Source organism: Nipponia nippon, unplaced genomic scaffold (assembly GCF_047370975.1).
Source record: "Nipponia nippon isolate SJK-2023a ecotype South Korea unplaced genomic scaffold, ASM4737097v1 scaffold_1, whole genome shotgun sequence".
In the NCBI taxonomy this organism is placed as follows: Eukaryota; Metazoa; Chordata; class Aves; order Pelecaniformes; family Threskiornithidae; genus Nipponia; species Nipponia nippon.
The window spans coordinates 103,625,638-103,633,053 of record NW_028262290.1 but is presented as its reverse complement, the minus strand read 5'-3'; positions in this window follow the sequence as shown (position 1 = coordinate 103,633,053).

Genomic DNA, 7,416 nt, shown 5'->3' with positions numbered 1-7,416 from the left:
GCTGGAGGTGTGACGTCATCGCGGAGTGGGTGGGGCCTGCTTACATAGTGTCCATCACGTGAGGTCACCACGTGATCACCCAGCAACGCCCCCCTGATTTGCATGGCATGTTGGGTGAAGCCTCATTTGCGTCTGCTGGGGGCTGGAGGCCCCTCCCACCTCCACCAGCCAATAGGGCAAGGTGAGGCCTGGCAGCCAGGCTCCCCATTGGAGGAGCCCCACCTGGCACCTCCGCACATGGCCCACGCCTGGGCACCCCGGTGCTCCTCTGCGGGGCCTGGTGGCCATGGCAGGGCTGGGCTGCAGGAGGCCGGGGCGCCCTGGCGAGGAGCTGTGGGAGCTGTGGTGCGGGTCCCAGGCGAAGGAGCCCCACCGGACACCTCTGCGGTGACGTTGTCTGTCTGGGAGCGTGGTGGCCTCGCACGTGTGGCGCTGGAAGGCGCCACCATCTGATGACAGGTGCGTCTCTGTAGGTCATCCCTTGAGCTGTGTCTACCGGACATCTCCATGTCAAGCAGCGAACACAGTTCTTACTCCTACCGTGATGGCAGGTGGTTTCTAATGAACAGAAGATGGAAACAGAATTGATCCCCTGCGCTGGCGGGTAACGGCCATACCACAAGGACCAAGACAACCAGCCACATCAGCAGCGTGGGTGGCTCTCCACCGCTGAGACGCCTGGTGCGGCTCTGTGGCCGCAGCAGGCAGGAGGCAGGTCGTGGCCGGAGGTGGGCTGCGGTGGAGGCGCATGGGGCCATGCTGGATCCCATCCTCAGCACACCGGGACCTGCTCCCTGCCATCCCTGCCATCTTCCCAGCACAGCTTTTAGTCTTCCCCTTCCCCACAAGGTTGTCCTGGCTTTGCTTAGGCCATCTCCAAAGGATTTGCAAACTAATTACTTCAACTAGAGTTTCTAGAGTGTTCACCATGTGAATGAAACGCTCATCGCATGGAAGCCAAGGGGAGTTTTGCCATTGGCCTTGGTAGCCATACGATTTTCCTATTTGTCTACGTAGAGCTCACATGCAGGTCGATGTATTGGCCAACTCCCATCAAAGCCTGTGAAGGCCACAGCAGTAGACCAACTGGTATCTTGTCCAAAAGTAATGGTAATAAAATATTCACATTGGCAGAAAATTATTCTGTTTTTTTACAGCAGTGGCCACAAAAATTATTTACCTTTGTAGTCAACACTCTAGTAAGTACATTGAAACATAATTAGTTCTAAGTTTTTTGGGGTGATAACTTTCTGTTACGAAAAAATGATATGATAGAAATTCACTAGCCATGTACTTTCTGCACCATTGTATATGCAGTAAGGGTGTAGGTAAGTCAAGACTCAAAGACGTTAATGGGCAGCCATCTATGAAAGATAAATTCTTCGTAGTAGATATATGACCACAATATAAAAAATTGTTATTACGCAGTGCGAGGAGGGGTATGTCCCAGTTAGTTAAAATGTAGCATTTAAAATAAAGTTGTTAGCTGCTGTCTACTAATTCATGAAGTAAAATAATGAAATATCGCTGTGCCAAAATGGAAATGCCCGATGGCTCCCACATAATCAACAACATTAAACTGCTGTTGCAACAAAGCATCACCAAATAATTGCGGAGTGTTTCAAACAATGGGTGTGTTAAAAAGATTAAGCGAAAGATTAAGAGAAAGCAGTTGTGAAAGGGCCTTTCACAGCTGAACATTACAGCAAAACTGTGGAGTATCTCCTGATTTTCACAGGACCACAGAATGGTTGAAGTGGGAAGAGACCTCTGGAGGCAATCTGGTCCAGCCCCACCTCCTCAAGCAGGGCCACCTAGAGCCGGTTGCCCAGGATCACGTCCAGACGCCTTTGAAATCAGCCAGTGTTTTCTATCACAGTAGTAAAAATGGGAGCTACTTTGCGTAAATTAAATGTACCTACACAATAACTTTAGTTGTAAATTTGTTACCTGTTTATCTCCAGCTGTCAAATCATGCAGTGTGCTCCGCAAACTCGGCTCCTATTGAAATGAGGTGGAGTTAGCGCTCACTCACTTAGGAAAGGAGGTTACATTTTCACATTGCGGGACCAGCATTAAATTGGTCACATTGGAAGTAGGTCCATTAGCCTCCAGCACACGCTTAAGACTTTCCAAAGTGAAACCTGTGACTAGACTTCAAATTCCTCCCCTTTGAAAAAGCAAATAGGGTAGCAACATGCAAAATTAATTTAAGAGAAGGACTTGGAAGAATAAAAATGGATAAGGCTAAAAGGGAGTAGCAATGTATTCATTTTTCCCATAAGTCAATGACAATTTCAAAATATAAAAATAAGTGGGTTTGAGGACAACAGAGTGAAGAGAAGTCAGAAACACACAATGTAAAAAAGCGTAAAAAGTAAAAAGATCAGTTAGTTTTTCTTAGATAAAAGTGATAGCTTTGATCAACTAAATCCAATGGGATTAGTCATTTGCATTGGAAAAGTATTTCAAGACAAGTACTTCTCCAACTAGGAGACATCAAGAAATTTGGGGATTGTGTTTTAATTACATGTAGCTTTGCTGTTATGGGAGTTAAATATTTGTTTAGTTAGTTACGCCCTTTAAGTAACAATTAACAGTAACATATTAAGTAATATTTTTGCTTATACTGTTGGACAGTTCAGGTCCAGAGGAAGTGACAACAACAGCAAGAGAGTGCTTTGGCAGCTCACAGTGTCTTGTGAGTGCCTTAGCCCTGTCTTCTCCTTCCTGCGGGCGAGATTCACAACTTCAGCTCTTTCCCATTAGCTCTCTCCAAGTGGAACAGCAGGAGCAGAGGGCGCCTACCTGCAGGTATACAGCCAACAGTTGCGTTGGCAGAAGGGACTTCTCAGAGTCTGTAGAAAAGTCAGGAGAATTAACTTCTGTAGCTGCCTTCCAGGTCCTGGAGTAAGATCCCAAACCAGAACTGACCTAGATGCCTCTTCTGGGGAAGTACAAGAAGATGGAGGGGAGCTCTGTCTTTTTACAGGGATTTTCAGCCAATGCATTTTCTCTTCAACTCTTTAGTACATTTTCTACATCAACCTATATTAATGTAACGGTAGGAAAATTCTCCTTGCTTTTGAAGCAGATGCTGCAGCACCTACCAGTCTCGGTGATCATTTTCAAAACTGCCTGTTGAATATTTTCATTGGCCTGTTCTAGAAGTTTAAAGATTAATGTAATTACTTTAAAAAATCTCTTCCCAACAAACAGAATTTACAAGTTCTCCCTTTGCATAGTCCATACGTTTAATTTGTCAGGAAAAGGTGTGCCATTGGTTGTTGTAGTGTTGCCGTGATTCTGGAGAAACAGAAGACCTGCAAGGAGTTTCCAAAGGAGCCATGCGCTGGTCTCCCACTGCCACCCCATTCTTCTGCTCCCTACAGGAGACCTTCTCTAATCCATCCTTCCTAAGTAACGGTACCCTACAGTTACAACTCCTGAATTCTTGAGTTCAAACAAAATTATGTATTAAGAGCTAAAGTACTTTTCACTTAAGTCCAATTAAAATAGCAGGATATCTACTGAGCTCAGGGTTTGGTGATGCAAGCTGGCACAGCCGGTTCCCTTAGGTCAGCCCCAAATTCCACTGAAGTCTAGAAAGCCTCTTACTGAATGCGATAGGTTTTCAAGCAAGTTTTTATCAAGAACGAAGGAGCTTCTCTTCTACAAGAAGAAAAGGAAGCTGAGAAACAAAGCACAAAGAGAAGGCAAAGCACAATGCCAGGCAAGCAGAAGTTATGCAAAAAGTAACCATATTCAAAAAGTCTAGTTGTTTGTACAGCTTGAAGCGCATTGCCGAGTCAGTAGTAGAGAAATTAAAAGGATGACAGAGTTAAAAAACTGAGTACCGTTGTAAAATAAAAAATGGATAGAGAAGCTCTTTCCAGCTCATTTACTGTAATAAAACTTTTTAATCACAACTTGCTGTTTTCACTTTCTGCTGTGAGACACTGTCATAGCAAGGTGGCACGAGACTTTCTTGAGAACTCTTTAAAACCCAAAGATCTCATTTGGGAAATACACAATGGGTCTTAATTTCTGTGCTGAAAATAGACATGTCAGTAACAGTAATATAAACGTGCCAACCTCTAGCCTCAGTCTTCGTTGAGTAATATTAACAAAACCAATAGATCATGTCATATGCCAGAATACAATATCTAGGCCAAATTAACTTGTCCTTGATATTTATCCCTAAATCAGTTGTATTAGTTTGGATACTTAATGAAATTACCTCTCCTCATATTCTATATGAATATTTTTTAATATGAGCATAATGTAAAGATTTCCAGAGGAAAAATTTATCACAATTACTCATTAATTATAGCTGAAGCAAGATAGCTTTCTTTACTAAACAAAACAATGTTTATCAAGATGTTTTTACCTACAAAAATAGATTTAAAATTACTGTTAAACTATGTGATTTATTTGGCTAAAAGAAAGATGAATCTTAAAAATCCAGGTCACGCTGTAGAAAAGAATTAATAATTCAGGCAAACTAAGAAGTAAAGGTAACCAGAAAAGAATGAGGAATCTTTCCAAGTCGACCCACTAATTAGTATCTCAGGCACCAATTCACATTCAAAATTAATCAAATTAATTTTAAAAATAATCTGATATTTCTGAATTTCAAGTATCATCAGCAAATTTTCAGTTTCATTTACATTAGAAGCACTTTAGCCAAATTTGAAAAAAGTGTGTCTAGAAAGATTAAATATATCTGGTCAAAAAATTTTAATCATAAAATGTGTGCGGTAATGCAGGAAATCAATTCCTCAGTAGGTGCAAATATTTCTACTTTGAGAATTCCATTGGGAAACGCAATTCTGTCTACTGTTCATCATTTGTAAAGTCTGGAAATGCAAACAAGAAAATGTTAGAAAAAAACCATCACCACTGCTTTTGCCAACACTTTGCACCTACGATTCTGATGTATTAGGTGTTGCCAGTCATGGCCTTTTTAATGTCAAACATCTCTTCAAGTTTGGTCCAATTTTCCCTAGGTTGTTCTGGAAGTACATGGGTGTATGTCTACCAACATCAAAGGGAGCTGAATAACTCTGTAGGACCACATATTTGGTTCACACAGTAGGGCTAATAAGGCTAACAAAATCTACTTGAACTTCAACATTTCTACATTATTTTGAACTTTATTAAACTGGAGAATATATTCAAAGAATGAGCTGTATTTTTTTCACCTGTATTTTCTCCTTGTTTAAGTTTTATCAACAAATAAGTTTCCTGTAGTGCTTGATGTCACATGTAATTTGTGTGATAAATAAGTATTTAAATATTTGATCTTATGCTATTCAAATACAAAGGAATTTTCCCATTCATTTGAAAGGTAATAGCTTTAAGTCCAAAACAATTAACAGTTCCATTAAATATGGTGCTATGAGTGTTCATGGTCAATCTCAAAAAGTTCTAAATTCCTTTTTAAAAACATAATAATCCCATCTGAATATTTCTAGGGCTGAAACTCCTTTGCCCTCTGCACAGGAGAACAGACATTTAAATTTACAATTACAGTGCTTTAGCTACATAACACCCTGAACAGTCCCTCCTTTTGTTTGGATTCAGAGGTTTAATGAAATATTGCTGGGGGGGCAGGGGGACACAACAAACCAGAAATCAAGGTCACTTACTGTGGAATCAGAGCAGTCCCTCTAGGCTGCTTAGCCAGTGCCCAGCACTGATGACTTGCTCTTGGAAATGAGATGTTTCAGCTGGGTAAGTGAAAAAATGGTTGCGGTGCTGCTCCCTCTCCCAAAGTTGACATATAAATCAGAGTCACAATATCAAGAAGTTTAAGAGATTATTCCATTATACAACCTTTCAGATGCCTTGTCTTGACATATTCCTAAAGCAGACAGAAAGGTTTACCTTATATTTTGTGAGAGATTAAGTTTATGTTGAGTGTGAGAGGTACACAGGTCAGCTGTAGTACAGCAAGGAGATAACTTCTTGGTGGCTGGTCTTTACTAGAAATATCTGGGTTGGAAAAAGAATGCATTGGTTCTGTCAGTGTATCAAAGCAAATTCTGAATAATTTAGGTGCATACAACTTCTTTTCTTCAAATTCTAAGTATTGCTTGAAAAGAAGACAGAAGAAGAGACCGATTTAGATGATATTCTAAGACTGCCGTATCAAGATAAGGATCTTCATGTTATCTTATCCTGATAGTTTGCCACATACCATGGCTTGGCTAGAGAGGTCCAAATGAAGGCTTCTGGAATCTCAGGAAAATTGTAATGGTCACAGACAGTAGTAGATTCATGGACAACAACAAACTGTTCAAGAAATGTGGAAAAAAATGTGAGATTGTTGTGAAGCTGGGCTTAATACAGCTGAAGAAATTCAATTGGATTCAATGCCAGCAAAGGGTTAGGAAGCGTGTATTTCTTCAAAGCGCAGCACCTAGGGGTGATTGTGAGGAACCCAGTTCTGATCATGTTTTTAATACCAGGAATGTGTTTGAGGCTGCTGCTATGAAAGCCCTCCAGACATATCATTTGTTCAGCCTCCTCACAGATCTCTGTATTTCTCATCCTACCTGGCTGCTAAGGAACTTCTCCTTGAAGAAGCTGTGTTTCACATCTAGCTAGTAGACTCTGGATCTATTTCTAAGTTTAACCCAACTATCAAAGTCCTCTTTGCAAGGAGGTGCCAAATCTGCTGGTCCCAAGGTGGCTGGCACAGTTGCTTGAACGACCATCAGTGAGATAATTAGTGTCAGGGAACTTCATGATGAGGATGTCTGAGCTAAAGGACTGTTCTTCCTTATTCCTCATCAGAAGAAGGGGTATCAATGTCCTAGATGAGAAAAAGCCTAGATGAGCATGAGACATATTTAAAACAGGAGGGTTTGAGTTCCACCATGAGTTATGACAACTGGCCCAAAGGTGCTTGCCTCATTCCATTGGCCATGTCGGTGCCTGATTTCTTCTGTGTGAAACATGGAGATAGATAGCATTTCTTCACCAAATAGGTTCGAAAAGTTTCGAAGAGAGAATCACATAGTGGACTGGATAGCTGCTGAGTTCAGACCTGCAGTCGCAGGGGCCTTGGTGAAGGCTGTAACTATTCTGCTTTTTGTGACTTTACATGGAAGAATGGTTATTGAAGCAGACCCAGTATCGTATGCGAGGCACTTGCATATCTGGAGTGAAATCCATGATGATGACGCTGGCATCATTGTGGTGAACAGACACACTTTGAACTTGACTTGATATGGGTGTTACTCCAGGCTTAATGTAATGCAAGGTCAGATGTAGAAGAGAAGAGTTTGAGATCATCACAGCCAAGCTGGACATCCCTTGACACCTACATAAATGTGAAGAAAGGAGTGGAAAGAGTAACGCAAGTAAAGAGGATCAAATAGTTTTGGGAATAGACGGAATAATGAAGTA